At 35.1% G+C, this 27709-nt stretch overlaps 1 long non-coding RNA gene across 1 annotated transcript; it reads right to left on the reverse strand.

The window, feature by feature from the left end:
* Nucleotides 1-10881: 10881 nt before the first annotated feature.
* On the reverse strand, nt 10882-25939 carry LOC127524916 (uncharacterized). Its single transcript, XR_007933198.1, has 3 exons — nt 23583-25939; nt 13060-13175; nt 10882-11598 (listed from the first exon to the last, which is right to left on the reverse strand). It is a non-coding gene; the product is annotated as an uncharacterized LOC127524916 (long non-coding RNA).
* Nucleotides 25940-27709: the final 1770 nt, after the last annotated feature.

Consider the following 27709-nt stretch of genomic DNA (forward strand, 5'->3'; position numbering starts at 1 on the left):
CGTTCCTTGTTTGTTTCACTGTTGTTTATTTTTACACATTGCAGACAGACTATCTGTGTATTAGTAGTGACTCTTTCTGCAGGTTACATGGTTAGTAGGTGGTGACAAGTGACTTTATAATGAGTGAGTCATTTGAGTCATTCACTGAATCAATTTGTTAAAAAACACTGATTCATTAAAGGGTTAGTTCACCCCAAAATGAAAATATTGTCATTAATTACTCATGTCGCTCCAAACCTGTAGGACCTTCGTTCATCTTCAGAACACAAATTAAGATATTTTTGATGAAATCTGAGAGGTATATAACTCGTCCACAGACAGCAATATAATCACAACTTTCAAGGTCCAGAAAGGTACTAAAGACATTGTTAAAACAGTCGACGTGACCGCAGTGGTTCAACCTTAATTTTATGAAGCGACAAGAATACTTTTTGTGCACAAAAACAAAATAACTTTATTTAACAATCTCTTCTATTCACTGTCATTATCCTTACGCAGTTGACACAGTAAACACAGTGAAGTTTTCCGCGTTTCTGTCCGAATGCCGGCTCAGTATTGGCCAAAGCTGCACACGTGAGCAGCACGACGCATGCGTGTAATGCTGACACAGGAGCCGGCCAATAATGAGTCAGCGATCTAACGTAGAACCTTGAAGCGCTGGACGTAAACAACGTATGAGAATGACACTGAAAAGAAGATATTGTTGAATAAAGTTGTTATTTTTGTTTCGTTTTTGCGCACAAAAAGTATTCTCGTCGCTTTATAAAATTTAGGTTGAACCACTGCGTTCACATCGACTGTTTTAACAATGTCTTTAGTACCTTTCTGGACCTTGAAAGTTGTGATTATATAGCTGTCTATGTACGAGTCATATACCTCTCAGATTTTATAAAAAATATCTTCATTTGTTTTCCAAAGATGAACGAAGGTCTTACGGGTGTGGAACGACATGAGGGTGAGTAATTAATGACAGAATTTTCATTTTTGGGTGAACTAACCCTTTAAGAAACTAAAGAAGTGATTGTGTTTAAGAGTGAGTCATTGAATTATTCACTCAATCAATTTATTAAAAAAACGCAGATTCATTCAGGAATGCGAGAAGTGACTGTCTTGATTAATGAATCAATGAATCATTTGCACAAACAATTTGAAATTCAGGAACAAAATACCACTATTGTCAGCCTCGTGGGCAGTGCTTCGACATGAAGGGTAGCTGCTCTTTGGGCGCCCTGAGTTTGAATCTCAGCTCTTGATCCTTTACCATCTGCAATTTGCATCTGCCAATTTCTAACTATCCTGTCTGAATTAATGCCAAAAAAATAATGTTAGAAATAATAATAATAATACTAAAAAAACACCATTACTGTGTGTTGCACTGGTTCTGCTGCGGGGTTTGGAACTACTTTCATTGGCGGAACAAAAACAGACAAAGTAAAGATAGATAGGAAAGAATAAAGCTTTTTCCTCTCCATTCCATAAATTTAGCTCTCAATTTTGCACTGTTCAGTTTTAAAAAATCTCATGGGGTGGAAGAGGCTCATGGCTGTAAAGAGACTCCACCAGAGGTCATGACACCAATCCTTAATTTGACAATTTGTTAGACACTTTCATGTATTACCTTCTAAGACCATAATACGCCTGTGTGCCTCTGGAGTGGGATAAAAACATGAAAGGCTCTACATTCCAACCTCACCTGCTTCCTTTTATTGTTCTCCTCTGATAGAGTATATAAAGGAAAAAAATCCATCAAGTCATAAATTAGCCTAGAGCAACGTATGGCCTCAGTCCACTTTTCCAGAGGAATGATGTTGTAGCCCATAAACTGTCCAATATTCAACAGGACCCTGTATTGCATATCAGTAAGGTCCACGTGTTGGCCTGTATTAGGCATCATCTTTATGGGTCCGAATCCTCTGTAAGGTCTCTTGCCACGGTCAGACAGCTGGTTCTGCTTTAGGCCCCTTTCTTCAACACTATATAGGTTGTTTTACATTTATTAAACACTTTTAAGCATCTCTGGCTGCAAGATTGCCCATCTGTTAGCACACGACAATATATATGCGTTCCAAGTGCATGCGGAGGGAGCAAAAGAAGGTGAGGGGATGCCATTGTAACATCAGTACGCCTCATAATGCGCTTCAGGTTTACGGTCGGGTTGTGAGATTGATTTAAAAGGCTGTGCTTTTAGTCAAGAGGACAGTCAGATTGCAGATGAAAATTTAATAATAATAAAAAAAAAAGTAGGAGAGAAGAGCACAAATCACTGCCGGCGCTGCGCTCTGTGGAATGTTAGGGTGTGCAATGCATGGTGATATATAGATCTGCAGATGTGCATGTAGCCTGCGACGGCTGGAACAGAAATTGTTGGGGGCGTGCGGCTGCCGAAAGGTCCATTGTGTGGAACAATACTTCAAGAGTGTTTATTTGAATATCACTAAAGGCTATCACCTCTCACCTCTTCATAGCCGCTCAAGACTGTCACGGAAGTAGCAAGTTGCACTTTGAGCGTTGAGAAAACCTCATAAACGGTGATGGGTTTGAAAACAAATGTTAACATTGTCAAAGGTAACATTAAGATGTTTTATGAGAGCACATTTCTTTTATCTTATCTTGTGTCAGCACAAATTCTCTTTATGATGCAACTGTCCGTGTGTGTGTATTTTGTGTGCATGTCTGTCTGAATAATCACATGAGGATATTGAGGTTACTATATATTTTTATGACTACAATCAAACAACAAAACAAAATAAAACATTAAGTCATTTTTTATGTATTTTTCATGGCTGCACAAAGAAGTGCAAAACCGCTACCAGGATGACACAGTCGAGCTGTGCTTATTTAATGATGCCGAGCATTGTGAACTGGCAAGCAAGTCATTTGCAAATGTAAACATACTGCTGGTATGTTGTAAAATAAACAAGTTATCCGCATGTTATATCCACATTCCACTGCATGAATCAAGTGCTGCTTTTGAAAGCTGTTCTGTATGCATGAGAGGATGTGCAGACCAGGGATATGACAAACAAATTAAACAAATGAGAGTGATTAAAACAGCTGGATTCACAAATGGCATGACCAATTCGAGGAATTATGGAGGCAAATGCACGCAATTATAGCAAATGAGGTACACCCACTTTGCGCTGCTCAGATGTTGCATTAATTTAAATGGTCTGTTTCTGCTGTGCAATTCATATTACATTAAATTAGCAAGAGAATCCCCTGTGTCCTTCTGCTGTAATTCAGATGAAGTCTTCATAAAGCTCTTCTCTCCAAAGCAAATCATTTGCAGTCGGAGTGCTTTATGGCGAAATCCTCGAATGGCATTGCATTTCATAATATTGTTGGGAAATTTGGAAAGAATACTTTAATGAGGTTGGTTTTTATGTGTTATCTTTTTATCAAAACTAATTTTGGCTTTCCGAGAAGTGTAATTCTTGGGAGTTTAAAGTCATAGTTTTATTTGATTTATGGATCTTTTTAAGAAAGAAACTGGCAGAGAGAAGGGGAAAATGATGGGGGAGCAGGATGTGATGCAGGTCAGTTACTCCACCAAAGCTTTTTATCTTAAATTTAAATATAATCAATTGAATTTTTATTTTAATATATAAAAAATTAAATAAATTATTTATATACTCAAAAGTTTTAGTTAATGTGGAATGCTTTTTTAATAAGAAAGACAAAAATTAGTAACCTGTAGTAGTTAAGTACTACCTCAAGGAAATCCTACTCAATCTTAACCTTAATCTCAATCTTAAAATGACTGCTAAACTATTGAAAACTAGTTTTTATTAATGATTTGGTTCAATTTTCACAAGCAAGAGGTGAATTTTAAAAACACTTACAACAGATCATCAAAATGCACTTTTTTTCCCAAACATTTCAACATGTTTTTAAGTTAGTACAGTACAGAAAATTGTTTCACAACTTGAAAAAGTGTTTCATATAAACATTTTATTCACAGTAACTGCCTTTCATAATGTTATCAAACTTTTTATTTGCATCTCTTCTTGTCAAGTTACTTCTATCCAACTGACCTTAATGGTGAATCAATGAATCATTTGGTACATCTATAAATTTCTATAGAAATAGATTCCATATAACAGATTCCTGGATTGCAATTTCCTAAATGGATAACTAAATATAATAAATTCTTGTTACAGTGTAAGTGATTTATCTCCAATAATAACCATGATTTTCAATGTGTGTGTCTGTGTGTGTGTGAGAGAGAGAGACGATTGTGAAAACAGAGCAAGATAGAGAACAAGAGAGATGAAACAATAAATAACTGTGTGTCAATCAAATTGGCATTTTACAGTATGATGCTGTAAACAGAGGCCTTAACATATAGAGAATGCAAAATTACTGTAACTCACCCTGAAAGTGTCAACTACAGTATAATAACTACAGTATACAGTAACAACTGTTCTAGCACAAACCCTTTCATGTCATATCATCACTTCACACCATATCATACCTTATAATAACACACTGGAGATGATATAACAAACATTATGTATTTATGTCAGTTCCGTAAGTTAAGTGAAGTAAGTTTTTAATTTTTTTAATTTTCTAAAGTAACATCTTTAATATAGCAACAAGGCTGATCTGAAACACGTATCTTGCATTATTTACTACTGAATTAAGTAGTTGTTAAAAGTACTAAATTGAAAGAAGATCATATTGTTGTGTTTCTGTGATTAAACCAAATTTAACACGATATTGTGTTTTGAAACTCATTATTTGAAGAAAATGTGTATAATTCTATCACGACAACTCTCGGAAGATTGTTAGCATGTTAAAGGATATGACAGTGTTAATGTATTTGGTCTTGATGGAATAGATCTGCTACGCTGCTGCTGAATTGCTGCTGCTGTAGATTATTGCTGCTGTTGTTGAAGATTATTGCTGCTGCTGCAGAGCAAGTACAGGAACTTGCTCCTGCCAATACATGCGCCAAAACGCTGCTGCAAGTAAGACACAAATACCAATAACCCATAGCAGATCTATACAGGTGGAGCTGGGGAAGGTGGAGGGTTTTAGAGGAACTCTGAAGCATGTTGCAAACTGTTATAGTGAATGTAACCAGCCATTTAAATGTGTGAGCAACAAGCTCTTTGGCTGCAGATGTGACATGGACCGATCAGCTTGTGCCAAGTAGTTAACGCTGTAAATATCATCAGCTTCCATTTATGCTGCGTTCCAGGCAGGTTTTTGAGCCCGTAAGTCACGACTTCAAACCATGACTCACGACTTTGTAGTGTTCCAGGTAAGTCATGCCAAACTGCCTGAGTGTAAACAAACCAGCATGGCGGACCATACGGGGCTTATACTCATTTACAATTATTTCTATCGCCAAAGGTGCTTGCTCCTTGCTTATTTGAGGGAAACGAAGGAGGAAAAACAGCACATAAGGCAAGAGAAGCTGTTATACCTTTTATTTTACGTTATTTTGCAGTGCACTTGCATAAACACCACATCCGTAGGGGCTGCCATTGTTGTTTCGCGGGCTATGTGACGTCAGAGCGCGGAACTGGGAGTACATCAATCTAGTACGAGTTCACGGGTGGGAAGTCACGGGCTTGACTGACGTTCCAGTGCACTTTCACGGGTAGAAGGTTGGAAAAACATGGGTTACGGGTTGCCTGGAACGCGGCATAAGACCCATCGACCTGCGCCATCTAAAATTTCATAACAGAACTGTGTACTGAAAGCAAATTAGGTTTTGAAAGAGTAACTAGCAGTAGGGCTGGACGATTAATCGAAAAGAAATCGAAACCGAAATTCAGAACCTCTAACCGACGTAATTTTCCCATGTCGGTTATTTCGGTTTTTTAATCCTGTTAATACTTCCCACTTAAAAACATACTACCGCGTGTGTAGCCACGTGACTCCGCCCCATCCAGTCAACACGCAGGTGAACGCCGAGTCAACACACAGAGACGGTGCGCGAGCGGTGAGCCTTGCGTCTTCACTAAACTTTGTCAGTTGTATGTATTTTAATGTTGGTCAGCTTGGACATTCAAGCGATTAAGACAATCAGATGTGTATTATATCGAGCTACCGTGCTCGCGCAGCTGCATTGTGGCACGACCACTCATACAAACAGTAGCTGTGCAAAACGTAAAGATCGCGCGCACTGAGAGGAGCAGAAACTAGTTGTCAGCGCTGTCCTGTGATTTATCACTAAAGTAGCTTAGAAACTCAAAAGTTATTATAGCATATATTTTTCTACTTTTGAAGTAACTATTTACAACCCACAGCTTCACAATTAATAAAGAGACGGTATGACTAATTCACACACGCATTCGCTCTCATTATGTACTGGTACTGTGCTAATTTATCTTTATCTGATTTACAACGAGCAGAAATCTGTAAGAAATGTTACGAACCATAGATAAAATAACTGCTGAAAGTGAGCTGTTATGTCAGATCACTCTTTCAATAGGAAAAAAAATATCCCACCTTTAATAGTCAAGCATATTTACAGTACAAACCTTGTAAGTGAACTATGATACATTAATCGTAATCGAGGTAAAATGTTCAGTTAATCGAGGTTTTGATTTTAGGTCATAATCGTCCAGCCCTAAGCAGTGTTACAAATGTGATCAGTTTGGATTTTTGTACAAAATGTACAGTTTACTTGTAAAAATAGTATGAAAGTGAATAAAAAAAAAATGTAATTTGCCAAATTTATTTAGTCAGATTAAACATTTTTGGCTTGAATAAAACCCAATTAATTTAGATGTTACCACATGAAACATATTATGTTAAAAAAAAACTTGTAATTCAGTTTATTTTCTCTTCTTTCAACAGTACATTTTTCGATTGTAAAGCATGTCTAAACTTCTCAGGTTTTTACTCATTCCATTCTCAATGAGTCAGTAAATGGTTAGCCGCTGCCATGTGTTCAACAGCCAGGATGCTGAGAGATTGACAGAGCAATACTGAACTCATGTCTTCAGGGGGCGAGTGAACAGGTGTCCCTCCTGCTGGAGTTTAAGAGAAGTCCCCTGTGCCCCAGCCGAGAGAGTGAGATAGTAAAGAGAAAAAGAGAGAGAGAAAAGACCCACATGTGTGTGCCCCGCGGCCCCTCTTTCCCCCCTTGTGTGTATGTATATATTAGAGTGATGGGGAGGTATGCAGTGCCATAGTTCAGACGCATGCTAATGTGCTCCCAGAAATAAGTTGGGAATAGACGAAGGAAAAAAGCTTTGAAGATGTTGTGTTCAAATACACAGGGGCTTTCTGAAAGATGAGAAAGTTATGGGCATATAATTATAGGTTTTATGAGCAATTATATTAAAATAACAACCAGAAGTCATTGTAAGGATGGACTGACACTGTTTGTTGAACTGAATGACATGTTATATATGATTAATGTGTTGATGCCTTGTAGACAGAGAATGAAATGTGTTCATTGTTTTTCAATTAATAAATTACTCATCTTTTTGACTGCCACATTCTAAATTTTGTGCTGAGATATTTCTTATTAATAGATTTAAAAACTCCTTACACTAATTCCATTTAAAGTCGGCATTAAACGGAAGTTGCTATTCCTATTGTGCCGCATATCCGAGTGAAACAGCTTCTCGAACAAGAAAAAATGTAGGGAGGGACTTGATTTTGTTCATGGGTAATTGATTGGATAGTTGTATCATTGTGGTTTGCTATTGCTGTGATGTCATGTGAGTGACAGGTTGTCCCGCCCTCATGCCACATCATCAGAGAAGAGATGTCGCTGCAAGAGGGGAAGTTATTTTGATTAAATACGAGGGCACATGAATAAAAAAATAATAATAGCACCAGTGGCGTAACTTTGTTTTAAAAAGTGGGTGGGACAGGAATGTGTGTGGTGGTGGGGGGTGTATTGTATTATTACAATAATAAATGCACAAAATGTATTGACATACAGTAGACCTCATGTTTAATATGATAGGTTCTTCCTTACATCTAGCTACTATAATACAATATATTGTTAGTCTCGATAATATTTACATTAGTCAATAAATATGTGGATCCGCATTTAACATTAGATTGTCCTGGTGGACTAGTGATAGAGTTTTTGTTCAGCGTGCCAGAGGTTCTGGGTTCTAATTTGCCTTCGTATGATTTATTTAATTTTTTTTCTCATTAAAACCAAAGATGTTCATCAGTGATTGTATATCAAGAGCAGGGACACATCTCCGGCCGATAGATTGAAGCGTGTGCACGAGCGCCAAGAGAACACTGTTGAGTCACTAATAATAGCGGCAACAAGCACTCAACATGATTTCAAAAACAACACATCCCAGTGCCAGATCGCCTATTATTTAACACAAACGAATGAATTGCTAATCAACTAGAGATGTTTCTTTTGTGTTAAATACATCCGTGCCGCGATATGTTTCAAAAAGTGGTGGGGACAATATTAACCCTGGCAAAAAGTGGTGGGGACATGTCCCACCCGTCCCACCCGCAAATTACGCCTATGATATTTATGGATAAATACTTAGACTGTACAAAGTAAAACACTATATCTACTCAATAAAATTGTAGCAACAGATTACAAGCAATATTATTAATTAAATTCAACATATAAGAATTGAGTTAGAATTAATCAAATTAATTCCTTAAAAGTCAACCATTTAAAATGTGTAAAATTAGCAAACACCATTACAAAAACCACAATCTGACATAAAAAGCAAAGAGTCAAACTGCCCAACTAAATAAAACACTGATCACCATAATAGTGACCAAACATTTTCAATAAAATCAACATGACACAAGAACACAAGAATCAACATCAACATCTAAACTTCTGTTAATTCTTGTGTTTCTCTTTCCTTCAGTGATTCTGCTTATCATCATCAGGTGTCTTCAATGTTGGCAATAAAAAATAAAGAGTTCTTAATTCATCTTTGACACTGTCTGTTATTCAGATATTTTTGTTTAAATTTTACTCCTTTTAAATTGTTGACATTTAAGGAATTAATTTGATTAATTCTAACTCAATTTTATTTATTGAATTTAATTAATAATATTGCTTGTAATCTGTTGCCAAAATTTTATGCAGTAGATATAGCGTATTACTTTTTACAGTGTATAATAAATACTGCAATATTGCATAAAAATTAAGAATGATCCATTTTTATTTCAGGGTGACTTTAATGTTTGCGTAACTGTAAAAAGCACAAACCCATCTTCGTTTCACACTTGACGATAGAAAACATGTCAAGTCCATATATCAAAGACCTGTCCATGAACACAAGAGCCATGTGAGTTTATCTCTCAGTAAGATCTCTCTGTTGGTGCTTGACGAGTTAAGCTATAGCATGTCACTAATTCTGATGCCTGATGACATGTGCTGGGCAACCGAAGATCAGGCATCTCCCCTACGGAAACTGACAGGTTAGATTTCACAAGCCAAAAATTCCGCTGGAATTTTACAATGCATCATCACTGCCTTGATGAGAGATTTCAGCCTAACGTGGTTGTTTCTGATGCCTTTAGTCTCAGAATACACACACTGAATATATAATTTAATACTATGTAATACTAAAATATAAAGAATAGAATACATAGTAAAGAATATAATATTAAAGAATACTTTATTAAAGTTTTTTCTTTTACTTTTTTTTCCCCCCATTCTCTCTTTTTTCTTATGATCCTCTTCCCCTTATATGAAAACTAATTCTGGCTTTCCAAGAAGTGATTTTCTAAGTGTTGAGAGTTTTGCACCATAGTTTTATTTGATTTATGTCATTTTTTCTTTTCAAGGCAAGAAACAGGGGGAGAAAAGGGGGGAATGGGAAAAGGTTATGATGCAGGACAGTCATGCTCCACCAAATTTTTATTATAAATATACTTATTTTTTATTATATAATGTTCACACAACACCCATATCCAAAATATCATTTAATTAATGTAGAATGTTTAAAAAAGACTAACTTGTATCTATCAATCAATCAATCAATCAATCAATCAATCAGTCAATCAATCTATCTATCTATCTATCTATCTATCTATCTATCTATCTATCTATCTATCATCTAGTGTGTTATATTAATATAATATACTATCAATGTTATATTAACATTACATGTGTATAATAAGTATTAGCTTTTTTACAAAAAAATGACTGTTATATGTGTTTTTGTGTGTATATGTATGTATATATTCTTATATATATTCTTTAGGCCTATATCTTTATTTTTTTTTTTAAATGTAATAAGGATGAGCAAACATACAGCTGTCTTTGAGGAAGGCAGTCAACCCTTTTTGCTCTCAGAATTTGAAATTATTATTCCACAGTTTTGCTTATAGCCTGAAGTAGGAGAAATGGAGAAAAAGCTGTTACGGCATTCCATTTTTTTTTCTCCATGTAGGAGTATAAGAGCCTGTGTTATTTGCATACCAGGGACATATTTAAGCTGTATTACATGCAGGAGAAGTGTTACGGGGAAAGAGGCTATACATCTAAAGTAATGATGAGTTCAAAAAATGTGTGAGAAACAGCTTTACCCTGCATGGAAATATACTCTGTGGGATCATTAAGTCTCCTCGGCTTCAAAGTGCTAAAGCGCTCTAGTGAAAGCCTATTAGCAGTCACTGGGAAGCTCAACTCCGCACTAAACGGCGTACTGTTTTCATGTCTTCCTTCAGTGATAAAGCCTTATCTATTTAAGATGCTTGAAAATAGCTCATATTGAGCAGCATATTAGAATAAATTAAATAAACACATTGCACATATATAAATCAAACTCCATGCGGTTAATCACATACACAAAGAAAAGACACCCACATTGAAAGCCTCGCCGAATAAGCAAAATCTTAGCACAAGACGAGGCTTTTCTCAATCTGTTTAAACAAATCAATCAAATTCCTGAAGATGTTTGTGAAAATGTGCAAAGATTTATTATTGAATGCATATGGACCGGCTTCTTTCAGCAGATTTATAAAACCTCTCACATTCTAAACAGACAAACGCAATTACAGTAATCAGCACATGTCAATTAAACAGAAATTGCACAATTGAAAACACATTTCATGTACTTAATACACAACTGATAAACAATAACACACTCAGCTTAAATGTATACGTTTTGTACTCTTCACCACATTGTGGTGTGTAAATGCATTAAATACAGAATAATACATGATTTTTTTTTTTTATTAGCATTGACAAATAAAGAATCTTTCCATCCAAGATTTAACAGCATTTGCATATTGTCATAATATAATAACAATAATTCATACATTTTTGAAAATAAACTTTAAGTAGCCATTTGAAACTAGTGATTTTTTTTTGTGATTTTTTTAGATTTAGACCATACACATATTTGTATAAGAAACAGTTTCATAATTTTACAGACAGCCTTCATTTGGTGATTTTTACTATCATGAACAGAATGATATTTATCCATCAAATATTATCTAAGCTGCTAATGTCATTGCAGTTTTCTTTTGTAAAATGTGAGATAAGTAGATACATCTCTTTTTAGTGGTAACATTTAGCTAAATTGATGCCCTTTGTGTGCACCTGGTGCCAAAGGTTAGGATTGTGGCGAAGGTCTTCTCTCTCCCACGGGATTGCGTTCAGCCGATAAAGGTTGTCTCAACCTGCAATGCACAGCGATACCATAACTGATATATTGTTGCATTGTGGGTAGGAGTAGTTTTAACACAACCGAATGGGTTGTCTCTCTCTTTTATACATATAGCCTTGTATTTTTGTGCATTATAAAAAGCAGCTATGGTCACACTTTATATTAGGTGTATTTAACTACTATGTACTTACATCAATTATAAAAAAATCTGGTACAATGTATTTATTGTGTTCATATTGTATTGCAAAACACTTGAGGTGTGATACGGGTATGTTAGGGACAGGTCTGGTGGTATGGGTAGATTTAAGGGTGGGTTAAAAGGTAAGGGAAGGGTCAACAGTGTAATTATAGATGTAATTACAAAAATTAATTACAGCTGTAATTACATGCAGGTATTTTAAAAAAGAAGTACAAAAACATGTATGTACACAATAAGTGCATTGTATCAAATGATTAAGTTAATTGTTAGTATATAGTATATTTAAAGACACTTAATATAAAGTGGAAATGAAGCTGTTATAGGGAATGTGAATGAGAAAGAATATTTATGTGAATTATAATTGGTTACACTTTATTTTAAGGTGTCACTTTTACAGTATACTTATTTAAATACTGAGTAATATTAATTAACAACATGTACTTCCTATAGAGTTAGAATTAGGGTTTAGTTTAGGGTTATTATGCATAATTTACTGTTATCATTAAGTGTATGTAAGATATGTAACAAGGACACTGTGAAATAAAGTGTTACCCTATCATTTATTTGTGGATCCAACAGATGAACAACAGCAAAACTGAAAACTGTATTCTGTATTTATGTTTCTTTAGGTAAAAACATACTGATTATATCTTTGTGATAGCATATATACACTGTAAAAATTATTTTCATGATTTGTTATCACAACATTTTTTCTTTTGTCAAATCAACTTCAGTAATTAATGTGGTTCAGATAACATAATATTTTGAGTTTCTGTTGATTAAATAAATTGCCTTCATTGTATTAACTCAAATTTTGTAATTTCAATTAACTCAAAATTTTAAGCCAACCAGGTATCTTTTTTTTGTTTTGTTTTTTTTGTTTACAGTCTATGCTAATTTTGCTTTATTTTGAGACATACATTTTAAAATGAATATATTAATATAACTTTATACTTTCAACATTTTTAGGTTGCCTTTAAGTGATTTATCAGGTGACTGCTTCATTCACTGTCTTTATCATTCTTTTTAAAGCAACAAATATTATCATTCATCTAATAGCTGAATAACTACCACAAATTCATTACTTTACAAAGAATTATTTAATCATTCAAATGGAGATTTACTTAAGAAAATTTTTGAACAGTTCTAATTTTAACATCACTCAAAATATATTTAGATGGTTTAAAAAAAACACACAATAATAACCCATAAAAAATATACATAACAAATGCATTCGGTTAGGCAATATTTCTTTGAATAACCTTTTTCCATTACCTTTGTTAGTCAGAATGGTGAGAATGGAGGCCAGTGCAGGCAGAGAGCTGTGTTGTTGACTAGAGGCACATCGGGTGAAGTTCTACTCCAGCTACAACAGCACTCTCATCTTATCCCTGAGGCAGAAAAGAGCGGCGGACAAAACTACTGTACAAACACTCACACATCTTCACTCTGCAGCTGTGATGAAGTCATCTCGGGGTCTTGACACGCTTTCGTCTAGCTTAGAAATCATTTTCAAATGTTTTGGGACTGGTGTCCACATTAGACAGTTACAAGGCTTGTACTGTACAAACCCATTGGCAGAGTCAGAGCTATTTATGGTTGCTTAATACCGCAAATGGTGTTGCAAGTACCTGCAAAAGCCATGTAATCATAAATCAAGTTTTGCTGATCCATCTGGTGCATGCATGTGAAAGAAAAGAAAAGAAAAAAACAAAAGAAAAAGGCATATAAAAATAAATCAATGGGTAACACTTTATTTCAGTATTCCACTTTAGACATTCTACTAAATATAACTTTGCAACTACATGTCAACTAGCAGTCAGAGTATTAGTAGACTGTCTGCTTAATATCTGCTAACTTTGTTGATCTCCGACAGATATTCTACTGACTATAAGTAACTTTGCAAGAACTTATCAACTTACTCTACTAACCCTAAGAAGTCTACTAACTGCTCTGGTGAGAGATAATTGACGTGTAGTTGCAAATTAATGAGAGTAAGGGGCCATTTACACAACACTGTTTTTTAACATTTACACGACAAAAACATTTTGGAGGCCTGAAAATGCAAACTTGTGAAAATGGGTTTCAAAGTGCAAGTTTTTGAAAGCAATATTGTTATCGTCTCTGTGTAAACTACAAAAATGCGAATTTGTGAAAATGGTGACGTCATGCGCATGCATGTTACGTGTTCAGTCTGTAGGCTTGTAGTGTTTCTTTACAAAGTGACATCGCATACTACTGGCCTGGCAGCAGAATACAGCATTTTTAGTCGTTTTCACGGATCTGTGTGAACGGAGATCATTTTGACATTTTGAGTTCAAAGGAAAAACTTTTCCATTTTTAGTACATCGTTGTTGTGTAAACGTACACTTTATGTGTTTACAAATTAAGTTAGTTGACATGTAGTTGCAAAGTTACTTATAGTCAAGGGGGACCATGATTTATTTTTTTAATTTTTTTTATTAAAAGGAATTAAATAATTAAAGGATTAAAAGGGATTTAAAAGAATAACGAAAAAGGAATAAGAACAGTAAAAGTTCCAGATCTATTGTTATTAGGTAAACTAATTGCAAATAATATTTTTTTAAAAATACATTCACTCTTATTTGTATGTCTAATATGTCAAAAACGCAAAACATTTCTTGTCTCATCACATTCAGTTATGAATTACATGAATCATTTCATATTAACCAAATAATAGCATATTTTCAATTCAAAATGGTCAAAATTTCATAAAAATATTGAGTAGTTTGCATCACTGGATATTACTGTTGGTCGCTGAATATTTCAATCATAAAACAGTCGTCAAATATTGAATGTTTAGCTACATACTCGCCATGTACTCTTTCACTGCTAAAACGGAAGCATCGCATTGGAATTCGCACTCGTCCTTTGTGAACAATAAGCCCCGCCTTCTTAGATCTGATTGGCCAGCTCACTCATTCTGACAGTGATGAGTGCTGTTAGACCGCTGAGGCAGACCAGCCTAAAAATGTAACTTTTAAAACTGTTTTTGTCATCCTAACAACAAACAAAGTGGTGCATAATGGAGTACAGCAGAGCAGCATCAATAATATCAAATATGGGGGGGGGTAGACATATCTACCATGTAGACATATCTAGATGGTAGATATGGTAGATATGGCCCTGCTTATAGTTAGTAGAATGTCTAAAGTGGACGGTCAAAAAAAGTGTAACCAATCAAATCAAAGAAAATTTGGTCACACTTTAAATTTTTCATGTTATTTAATTTGTGTATGTGATATTTCAGTAACACTTTACAATAAGGTGTTAACTAACATGAACTAACCATGAGCAATACATTTGTTACTGTGTTTGTTAATCTTTGTTAACATCAGTTATTAAAAATACAGCAGTTCATAGTTTGTTCATATTACGTCACAGCATTAACTAATGTTAACAAATACAACTCTTGATTTTAATAATGTATTAGAAAATGTTGAAATTAACGTTAACAGATTAATAAATGGTGTAGAAGTGCCGTTCATTATTAGTTCATGTTAACTAATGTAGTTAACTATGAAACTTATTGTAAAGTGTTAACGATATTTCTGTATAATGTGCTATACAGTATGTGTATTTTATAAGTCTGCACTAGGACGCATTGCAGCTAAAATGTCTAAACTTCTAAATGTCTTAAATAACGCCTCTGTGTAGACCATAGCTGTCATGGGTATTGTTAAAAACTCTTCCCAGGTGTCCCAGGAGTGGTAGCACAGGAGGGTCAGCGAGTCACAGCACTGCTTTACTGTCACCATCACTCTTCATCCTACTCTGCACAAGACGTGTTAGTGACCTTACCAAAAAATCACTTATATCTGACCAGACCGCTAATGCACTATCCAGATGTTATGCGTTCGGCTTCATGTTTGATGTTTTTGTACACCTACTATTCTCTGTGCCTTATCCTGAACTTGGCCTGCAGATCATCTACATTTTTTTTTCATTGTCATAGTCAAACAAATGGGGAGGTAGCATATACGACAGCGTCTAGTGCAAGAAAAGAAAGTCTTTGTATCATGAGCCACATAATTATTTGTATATTTGCTGGCTGAACAAAGGGCATCTCACATCAGAGAGGTGTTTCCATTAAAAAATGATATCTTAAAACTAAAGGTTACCAAGATGACATTATGCTCCTTAGACGTGTTTGACTGACACATTGAGGTTTATGACCTTCAGAGGTGAAGTCCGAGACGGAACGACAATAATAATATGGTATTTTTAAACATATGGAAGAGAGATGCAACTTCCAAACAAGTGATTTTGCACATTTCTCCTTATGGAATATTCACGAAACATTCGGTGGGGGGGTGGGGGTGGGACAAAGAGCAGTAGGTCAGTTTCACATTCACACGCACACTTGTGAACGTGTATGTCTCAAGACCATAATGAAAAGTTTTGGCTTTCAGGGTCATGTGTTGACAGAGTTCATTTGAATTAGTTTCAAGCATTTGAAACTGAATGTCATGCCAATTTGATTCTGAGCATTTCAAGCTCCTATGACACTTCAAGGGGCTGCATTGATGCTCAGTGAATAAAAGACAAGACGCATTAAATATTTCTATATTTTGCTAATCATTTAATTATTCCACCCACTCTGCATGGATTAGAATGATTTCGACAGAGAACATAGTACCTAGCCACTTACCACAGTAAGAGAATAAACACTATATACATTAAAGCAAACACTTGGCGGAGCTGCGTTCGGGCCCTGATACGGCCTCCTATCTAAATGGCTAATCCATGCAATGTGTGGGTGGGGTGATTAACGTTCACACAACCAAATGAAAAAAAAAAAAACATTTGCTTTGAAACTTTGAATACGGTCGGCATGAATATGCAACTATGAATAATTGGCAGAGAATGGGAGCTGGCTTGGATTAACAACTCAAAATGCAGTTTATGACTAATTGTGTTAAGTGAAAATAAACTGGCACTTTTGTTCCCGGGATAATTAGCTTTTTAATGTTTGCTGGAGTGATTGTGGGAGCTGTGCTCTGGCGCCTGTTCTTTTTTCAAGTGGGCCCTCTAGCTTTCCTGAGGGGAATGAGACTTGTGTTTGCAATGTGTATGTGTGTTGAGGACTTTTATTAGTGGGGAAAAGTGGCTTTCTAGCTGTAAATAACTTTGTAGTACAGCATATTTGTTTGTTTAGACTTCATTTTGATTTTATGCTTGAGGCTTTGTACATATTTTAATGGAGTTGCATTAATAGGTTTGTTGCTTTTGAATAGCCCCTTCATTCATGCTTAAACCACATTTACAGAGGCAAAATTGCTTTGTGTTTGAATGTGCTTTGTAAGTTACATTGTAAAATATTGTGGTGCACCTACACATGAAATAATTTACAGTAGCCTATATAATATATATTATGATATGTGACCCTGGACCACAAAACCAGTCATAAGTCGCACGGGGATATTTGTAGCAATAGCCAACAATACATTGTATGGGTCAAAATGAAAGATTTTTCTTTTATGCCAAAAATCATTAGGATATTAAGTAAAGATCATGTTCCATGAAGATATTTTGTAAATTTCCTACCGTAAATATATATATAAAAAAAATAAGTTTGTTAATTTAAAAAAAAAAAAAATTTGTAAGTAATATGCATTGCTAAGGACTTAATTTGGACAACTTTAAAGGCGATTTTCTCAATATTTTGATTTTTTTGCACCCTCAGATTCCAGATTCAAATTGTTGTTCTCTCAGCCAAGTATTGTCCTATCCTAACAAACCATACATCAATGGAAAGCTTATTTATTCAGCTTTCAGATTATGTATACATCTCGATTTCAAAAAATGGACCCTTATGACTGGTTTTGTGGTCCAGGGTCACATATTACATTACTATAAGTATCTGTCACTTTAAAAATTAAGCTATATACCGGTTTATTCTATTTGTGTATTATATTACATATACTTTACTGATGTTTTAGAAAATGATTATTTAGAGTCATCTTTAAGGCATGTTTATGGCTTATCTAGAAATATTTATTATTATTACTTTTAATTTATAATGTATAACTTACTTTTCATGCTTAAAATGAAAATTATTGGAATATAAATCATAATATTAATAATAATATTAATAATAACAAAAAAAATCATCATCATCTTTATTTCAGACAAGATATAGAATATACATTTTTTTAGGAAGCACAACTGTATCATTTTAATCTCCCTGAAATCTGAAAATATTCAAGAGGAGAGTCAATTCACGCAAAAAAAAAAATTGATTCTGCAATTCAGAGGGCTTCTGGAAACTTCCGCAGTATACGCTCATGCACTATTGAGGGTTGAAGAGAGACTCGCGGACCCCTCTTTCACTTTAAACCCTGTACTTTTTCCCACTTTCCAACTGCAGCTCGGTCTCGCACCGAGACTCTCGCTGCTCTCCTCTCCGAGACTGGGCCACGGGGTAATTGGAATCAGTTATTCAAAACATCTCTAAATGTGATTTAAATGGCAAGGATTTATTAACATAGAAGGAAACCATTAAAAGGGGGTTCGGAATGGGGAGAGGGGAATTCCGTTTTGGGAGAAGAGTGGGGGCAGAACGGACTGCAGAGCGAAGAAGGAAGGGGAAGGGGAGAACGAGGGGGGAGAAGAGAAAGCAATTACTGGATGTAAAGGCCACGAACAGAGCTCCCGCCGTCACTGAGAAATCAAATCTGTCAGCAATTAGGAGGATCTGAGGGGGCCATGCAGCACTCGCCGCTGGACAATAGGGGTGCTGGGACTCTGAAGAGGAGAAGGGGGCCGGAGCAATTATGAGAGCTGATAGAGTAGCTTTATTTATCTAAACAGCAGGTTAGTCTCTCATTCTGCCTCTTTTGTCACTTGTTGCGGATGTGAAAGGGGCACCACTTCATCCAAACGCTGTTCGACCCGATCGGCATTGTCCGGGCAGTTAGTGTCTGAAGTGGCTCTGCTTTTCACTACCCTGCTGGGATAAACCAGTGCTTGATCTCATGCCCTAGCAATGCTAACCCTTCACCTTCAAGAGCAGATCTCCATACCTTACGCTTGAAGCTACTTATTAAGGCATTGCAAAAGGGTCTGCGCTCCTCTACAACCAGTCCTCAATATCAAAGGGCACAGGCTCAATGAATGGGTCAAAAGGCCCTTGTTTAGGACCGAGGCTCAGGAAAAGGATTAAAGGTGGGTAGTCTAATGTTAGTCTTCACATAAATGGCGTAACAGAGAATTGAACCGACGCAATTTTAAGAATCCCGCCTGTATAGGGTGAACTAAATCTCAGATTTGTAATGATGCCACCAAAACAAACAAGAAAACAACACAATACACATGTAACCTTTGAAGGAGTGGTAACTGACTAAAGTGATAAATGATGTGATCTACTGCAAATAAAATTATTACCGTAAAACTAATTTTTATTTCAATTATATCTTGATATTCTGAAAGTCCATGCAATCAAATATTATATACTGTATATATATATAAAACCAAAATTAATTCAGACACCTTGAACATTTCATTCATTAATACAGTTTATTCAGTATAATAGGTAATAAATAAAATATGACAAGATCTCAGAGTTAAACTGTGTCAGAAAAAAATAATCTTAATTATGTCAGATAACACTTAAGCAAAACATGGTCAGGTCAAAGTGTCTGAATAATTTTTGGGTCCAAATTTTTTATCAATTTTACTGGTAGTCCACTGTATGAAGAATTTTTGGGTATAATATGTCACAGTTAAGTCGTTGAGGAACTTTTATTTTGATACAAGGTAGAGGATTGAATTGTGTGTGTACAAATATGTCTACAGTGAGTGCATTGGTACATTTGAGTTATTGTTAAAAATTATAACCCTTTAAAAAATCACTCTTTATTTATTGTTAATGTGGATTATTGATTAGAATGTTATACCCCTTGATGTATTTTTTTTTTTTTTTTTTTCCATTAAATAATTTCTAGCCTTTTTTATTAACATTGAGGAAATGTTTTAATTGATAGTTTCATTTTACAAAGCTGCCATGTAAAAGTGGGACTCAATGTTACTTCAGTCCCAATATAAAATGCTAAATTCAGAAAATGAACATCAACTAAATAGTATGGATTGTATTTTCTGAATTTAAACCCTGAAAATCAATAATAATAATAATGGAAAAATTACAGAATTTCTGTGAAATTCATCAAAATCGGATAAAAGCAGAAAACCATTTATTAAAATATATTTTATAAGAATATTTAGATTTACAATAATGTCTGATAAAAAAAAATACCCTTACATAAATTCACATGTGGTCAAATCTTCATTAGAATACACAGAATGTCCATAGAGGTCATCATACATCACACAAATCTCTTAACGAAAAGCAGACGTTTAAAATGAAATTCTGTAAATTATTTCAGGTTGATTATCAGCCCTCATCATCTCCGAGTGGAAAAATGTACCAGGACATAGCTCATAGCCTTTTTTCCCCAGATTAAAGGCCCACGTATTTTCTATATAGTGCCCTCTGTAATGTGGTTTTGCAGACTGGACCCACAGTAAAGAATCTAATAATCAGAGGGAACCAAGACTCAGAGTTTTAAGTGGGTATAAAAGCATGTGTACATCTCACACACATACCAACATGTGCTTTCTGGCCACTACACTGTGTCCTGGCCTAAAAGGGATCATGAATTTCACCAACATAATCTTATACCAACATATAATAATAACGGATAGTGTGTCATTAATGATGAGAAATAAATATTTTCTGAGGTTGTATTAAAAGCATTGGCAATATTAGTTTTAACCTCAGTAGTGGACTCGATTTCACTTGGTTTCAAAGCGGTAAACTGTTCTCTGGGAATCCCTGATAGTGCATCCCTAATTTTCAGGTTTAGCATTTGGAATATGTTATGAGGCACACAGTCTAACTCTTGTCAAAGTGCTTTTACAGCTTAAACAAATTTAATCAGAGGAGCTTTGAGTGACAGGGGGGAGCTCTCCCACAATGCTCTCTTTTTGCCGGGGCACTCCTCCTACTCCGCAGCAGCTGTGCAGACGCGCTAGTGGAGGTGCGTCTTAACCCAACACTTGAATCTCACTCTGAGAGCATTATGAAAACATTCCTTATTCAAATGCCACCAGAATAATAGTACATGGCGGTCATGATAGACTATATGTTTTAACATTGCATTCCGCTTTAATGGTGAGTATCTTCAATTTTCTCCAATGCATAAAGAAATTTGGTGTAATATACAGCCAATAGACTCACACAAACTAAAAAAAATGATTGTGAAATCTATAACTAGATATCTTACACGAGCATTCAAATGTCTGGGGTTTGGGGTTTATTATTTTTGAAAGAAGACTTATGTCTCTTATAATATTGTGAAATATTCTTACAATTTAACATTTTCTTTTTTTCACAATCCTTCAGAAATCATTCTAATATGCTTATTTGATGCTCAAGAAATTTTTCTTATATTATTGATGTTGAAAATGTTTGTGCTGATTACATTTTTTTTTTTACATTTTTTCTTCAGGATTTTTTGATGAATACATGTATAAAGTTCAAAGGAACAGCATTTATTTGAAATATAGATCTTTTGTAACATTATAAATGTATTTAATGGCAATTTAATGCATTCTTGATGAATAAAAGTATTAGTTTCTTAAAAAAAAAAAAAAAAAAAAACTAAAACTAAAACCTGACGGACTGACCCCAAAATTTTAAACAGCAGTCACTTTTTGGTTATGATACGACAGTCGTATTGAACCACCAAGCAAATGTTTTGCGATTAAAGAAATTCGCTATACAGTCAACTATGATTATTTTATTCATTGAGTGAAAATGTCTGATAATAAGGAAGTTACTGAGATAAAGTGAGTAGGATTCGGTTGGTCATGTGACATGATTCAACATGGCCGCCCTGTGTAAAATACGTCATATATACGGCTATATAAATAAACAATTTAAACATTTTTCAAAAGCACTAATCATTTATTGGTCACACTTTATATTAGGTATTTTTAACTACTACTTTGTACTAACATTTAAATCCATTATTCGATACAATGCACTTATTATGCAATATTGTAATTACAGCTGTAATTAATTTCTGTAATTACATCTATAATTACACTGTTGACCCTTCCCTTACCCTTTAACCCACCCTTAAACCTAACCATACTAATAAACCCGTCCCTACCTTACCCGTATCCCACCTCAATAGCAGCAAAAGTGTTTTGTGAAACAATACAAACACGATAAATACATTGTACCTAACAATTTTTTAATGTACGTACATAATAGTTAAAGACGCATAATATAAAATTTGGTCACCTTTTGAATTCAGAAAAAAAAATCCTCAGTGCGTCTTTAAAAAAATCAAGACTGAAAAAGAAATAAAAGATAACTATTGGGTAAGATTACAAAGTCAAGAGGAGATGTTGGAAAAAAGAAGGAGAGTATGAATAGTGGAGGTCTGCACAGGTGGCATTAAAGGCCTCAGGCCCAGTGGGGGTCTCCCCTGTTTCACTTTGTCCACAGGTGTTTATTAGCACATAGGAGCTGCCATATGTCCCAGCATGCAACACAGCCTCAGGGTGTACAATCAGCCCTCACACCCATAATCATCAGCAACCCTGGCAGCACTCACTCTCTCTCTTTTACTCGCTCATTCTGTCTCATGAGAGATCAACTGAGGCAGCAAACCATTTTGTAAACACACCCTAAAGTTCACTTCACTGTATCAACATCCTTAATGTACTCCAATATATAGATATAAGGGTCAGTGTCATATAAGAACGTCCAACCTTTTAAAAAGTTTGTTTAAAACAGGTGGCAAATGTTTTCAAATTTTACATTACATTTTTTTTTTTTTAAATGACTTCATAAATAAGTTTTTGGGAGTTGCACCACATGACATTTTACAACCGGAAACCTCCTTGACTTGTCATAAAAATCTCAAATTATACTTTTTTCTGTATTGAAATCATTGTACAGTATATATGAATTGCACTATAATGTATTTTTTAATAAATTAATAGATAGGACAAAAAAAAAAGTTAGCATCATGTCATTGAATCATAAGGAGATATGCATATAATGAGAGTGTGGAAGAGTTAGAAAACACAATTTAGTGCTTAACATTAGATATTTTGATTGCAAATCTTTCCGTAACAGATATCAAATGCCTTTCTATTCCCAGTCTTTCCCTCTGCAGGGATGAAAATGTTTTGCACCTGGTCAGTATGAGAGAAAACCATTGTCATTTTAACAGCCCCCCACTCAGGCAGGCATGTGAATGATTGGGCAATGAATACATACTGGTGGGGTGGGAGGTGGTGGGAAGCCAGCGAGCGGTGCCTGTTTGAAGTGGGCATATGGTTGCTGCATTTGCATTTAATGCCCTTCAGATTACGAGCGTTAACTCGTGCTAAACACCTCGCTCGGTTGGGGCTAATTTGATGAGGTCATGCTGTGACCTTGTGACCCGTATATCCCTATGTCCTGTAAGTGAAAGCAGCTGGGTTCAGATCAGGAGAGATTTGCACATGTACACACTCATACACACACACACACAATACAACCTGTTCTCATCTCTATTCTGGCTCACAGCTTATAATGTGCCGGACAATGAAAATATGTAAACCCTTTCACAAAATGTAGAACATTTAATGTTAAGAATGGTATGACATCTGTAAAGGTTTTTACAAATATTTATATTTTAAAACTGACATGGAACGATAGCTCTGAAATGAACTAAATTGTGATGTTTATTTTTAAAAGGAAGTGCTCTATTACTTACCTTAGCAGAACAAATGGAGGAAAATGAAGCAGGTCAAGGGAACATACAGTATAGTAGGGTTCAACTCTCAGAGACTACACTGAAAATCTGAAATAAACAGAAGGCCTATGATTATGAAAGATTATAATGTAATTTTTTTAAAAATATTTATTATTTTATTTATTTATTTTATATTTTATTAATGTTCTGTGCTATTTCTATGCCAGTAATAAATATAGCAAAACAAAAAATTTAGGTTACACTTTATTTTAAGGTGATGTTATTACACTGTAATTACTAAAATAAGTACTGAGTAATATTAACTAACTACAAGTACTTACTATAGGGTACAGTTAGGGTTTGGTTTAAGGTTAGTTACTTGTAATTATGCAACATTTACTGTTATTACTATGTTATTACTGTTATTACTAAGCACATGTAGTAACGTGTAACTACGTCACCTTAAAATAAAGTCTTACCCATACATTTATGACAAACTCCAAGTACAGACATCCTTGCTTCCATTTAAGCATATGATACTCTTTGGATTATTCTCAAATCATGCTGAAAACATGATAATCAGGTTTTACACAAACTTCATGCAGCTCCAGCCGATGCTGGCACAGACCAAATATGTCCTAAAATTCACACAAATTTTTAAGTTTAAACGTTCTCTCAAATTGTCATGCTGATAATACAATTTGTAAAATAATTTATACATAAAAAAAACATGGTCACACTTTAGTTTAGGATCCAATTCTCACTATTAACTAACTATTAACTACAACTTTTGCCTCCTAATTATTGATTATTAATAGTTAGTAAGGTAGTTGTTATGTTTAGGTATTGAGTTGGATTAAGGGATGTAGAATATGGTCATGCAGAATAAGACATTAATATGTGCTTTATAAGTACTAATAAACAGCCAATATCCTAGTAATATGTATGCTAATAAGCAACTAGTTAATAGTGAAAATTGGACCCTAAACTAAAGTGGGTTACACTTTATTTTAAGGTGTCTTTGTTACATTGTAATTATACATTTAAGTACTAAGTAATATTAAGTAACTACATGTACTTACTATAGGGTTAGGGTTTGGTTTAGGGTTAGTTGCATGTAATTATGCATAATTAGTTATTACAATAGTAACTACATGTAACATATGTAACAATGACACTGTAAAATAAAGTGTTACCCTAAAGTGTTACCAAAACACTATTTAAAAAATTATATATTTTATAAACAATAATACATTTTTATTTAATTTTTTTGCAAAAAACAGACTTTTACAGACATTTACACCCTCAGTGTATTTCTTCTTATACATCTTAAGCAGATTTGGATTAAGAGTTTAAATGGTGCATAGAGCAAATAATGCTACTTGAAGTTTAATTCTAGAATTCCAGGCGTTTTATTCCAAAGCATTCCAACATGCACTCACAGCGCACATTATGACCACCGATACACACATATACACATATTGCAGGCGCACAAGTTGCTTTCATTGTGTTTTAGTGAAAGGGGGCGTCGATACGCTGTGACTGAGCCTCTCCATTGAAACAGGCCACAGTGAAGAGGAGCGCACAGAACTGTTCAGTACAGTCTGAGAGGCTGGTTTAGCTAACCTCCAAGGCCACAACAGCAAGGGGGCCTCTGGAGAGCCTCTCTTATGTCAAAAGAGGGGAAAAGCCGCTCAGCTTTTAAGACATCGCTTGGCCTTTTGATCAGTTCACAAGTTACAGTCGGAAACTGAGGCCTTTTTTGATGCAAATGGCCGCTCATCAAAAGCAGCACCGAAAAACATCTCTTTCTTTGGGACGGTAATGGGTCTCGCTCTCGTTCTGGGAAATCACACAGCCAAGGACTGTGTAAAGTGTCCACTCAGAGTGCTGAAAAGTAGTCGCCTGCACAGGTGTGGACATTGTACACGTCTTCCTGCTACGATATCCGAGTCACACACACTTGCAATTAAAGGATTAGGGTTCAAATTATTAGAAGCGCAATACTGGACAACACACTGCTAATTTGTTCCCAGCCCCCTGTTTATGGATCAGTAAGCCAAATAGTAATGAAGTTTAAATGTAATTTGAGTGTTATTATGGTGCAGTAGTGATTAATTAAAAGAGGCTTTGCAATAAACGTGAGGGAGATAGAACAGCAGTTAGTTATAATGTAGAGGAATTAAATATTTTTCTTATTAATGAAGATAATTGCTCGTCAACAGCTTGGGCATTTGATCTCTCCCTTCAAATGGAACAAGCACGACTTTGGAGAAAACTCTGAATATTAAAAGGATGGTTCAACCATAAACTCACCCTCATGTTGTTCCAAACTCATATGACTTTCTTTATTCTGAAGAATGTATCATGTCTTTTGTCCATATTCTTAAAATCAGTGAAGTGCAAAACTTTTAAGCTCTAAAAAAGAGCATATACATTAAAAGTTTGGAATAATTAATTAAAAAAATGCTTTTGAAAGAAATATGCTCACCATGGCTGCATTTATTTGATGAAAAATACAGTAAAAATATACAGTAATATTGTGAAATATTATTACAACTTAAAAGAACTGTTTTCTATGGAAGCCCATTTCCGTCACTAAATAAACAAATAAAAACAGTAATTGTGACTTTTAATCTCAGAATTCTGACTTTTTATCTCACAATTGTGAGTTATAAAGTCAGAATTGCGAGATATAAACTCGCAATTGCGTGATATAAAGTCACAATTCTGATTTTTTTCTTGCAATTCTGACTTTATATCTCAGAATTGTGACTTTATATCACGCAATTGCAAGTTTATATCTCAGAATTCTGACTTTATAACTCGCAATTGTGAGAAAGAAAGTCAGAATTGTGAGAAAAAAGTCATAATTGTGACATATAAACTTGCAATTGCGAGATAAAAAGTCAGAATTCTGAGATAAAAAGTCACAATTACTGTTTTTATTTTTTTTTATTTAGTGGCGGAAACGGGCTTCCATAGTTTTCTATTTTAATATATTTTAAATTGTAATTTATTCCTGTGAAGCAAAGCTGAATTTTCAGCATCATTACTCTAGTCTTCAGTGTCACATGATCCTTCAGAAATTATTCTAATACACTGAATTATTTTACTGTGTATGTCATCAAATAAATGCAGCCTTTGTAAGCATAAAATACCTCTTTTAAAAACATAAAAAACTGAATCATTCCAAACTTCTTGACCAGTAGTGTAATTGTAACATGAAATGAATCCCTACGACTCAAATTTTATATTTTCTTCAAATATAGGCTACTTCACCCTCATGCCGTTCAAATACACTTCAAGTGTACACAGAAGAAAGAAAGTCACAGAAGAAAGAAAGTCATACAGGTTTGGAACAACATGAGGATATTTTTTAGGGTGAACTATTCCTTTAAATCACAAATCAGTGTGTTTTATGTCTGTCACTCTGGAAGGTCAAGTTGGAGGAATTCATTACCAGTTGTTTCTCTTTTATTTCAAAAGGACATGAAACGTGACACTTTTATATACTTGTAAATCAGACCTCCTTTGGCATCGCTGAGCATTATTCTGTCTGTTGTGGGATCGGCGGCTCTCCCAAAGCATATCATTATGTGCCGTTAAAGAATATGGTGACAGAGATTGCGAAGAGGACAGGGAGGGGCTAAACTAAACTCCACTCAAGGTCATGTTCCCCGACAATGGCGCTACTAATCCTTCGCCCACTCAGACGCGATTGGACCCACACCCCGCCGCTCCGAGGAAGAGTACGGGGGCCGGGTCTCCTCTTCCTCACCCCGTGTATTAGGCTTCCAAGAGCGGCCGGATAATCTACCAATTAGCAGCAATTGTGGCGGAGGGTTTTAATGTGGGGTTCTGTATTTTTTAAATACCGTTTAATTTTTCCTCTCTCTGGCACAATCGTGATTGTCAGCACTCTCTCTGGCTCCCCCATTTAAAATAAAAGAGTCCGGAGCTTAATTTGGCATTAAAGACCGTAGAATGTGCACAGCCAGCGATGTGATTGTCAGTCAGAGTCGGGGCGAGAGAAAAAGAGAGACTGAAGGGAGAAAATCATTTTAAAAGAGAGCTGGTGTGAAGGACTTGTTTGAACAGGCCTAATGCCTGCCAGAGTATCAGTGGAAGAAGCCGCAATGTGCCCA

The sequence above is a fragment of the Ctenopharyngodon idella genome, chromosome 13 (assembly GCF_019924925.1).
Source record: "Ctenopharyngodon idella isolate HZGC_01 chromosome 13, HZGC01, whole genome shotgun sequence".
Taxonomy (NCBI): domain Eukaryota; kingdom Metazoa; phylum Chordata; class Actinopteri; order Cypriniformes; family Xenocyprididae; genus Ctenopharyngodon; species Ctenopharyngodon idella.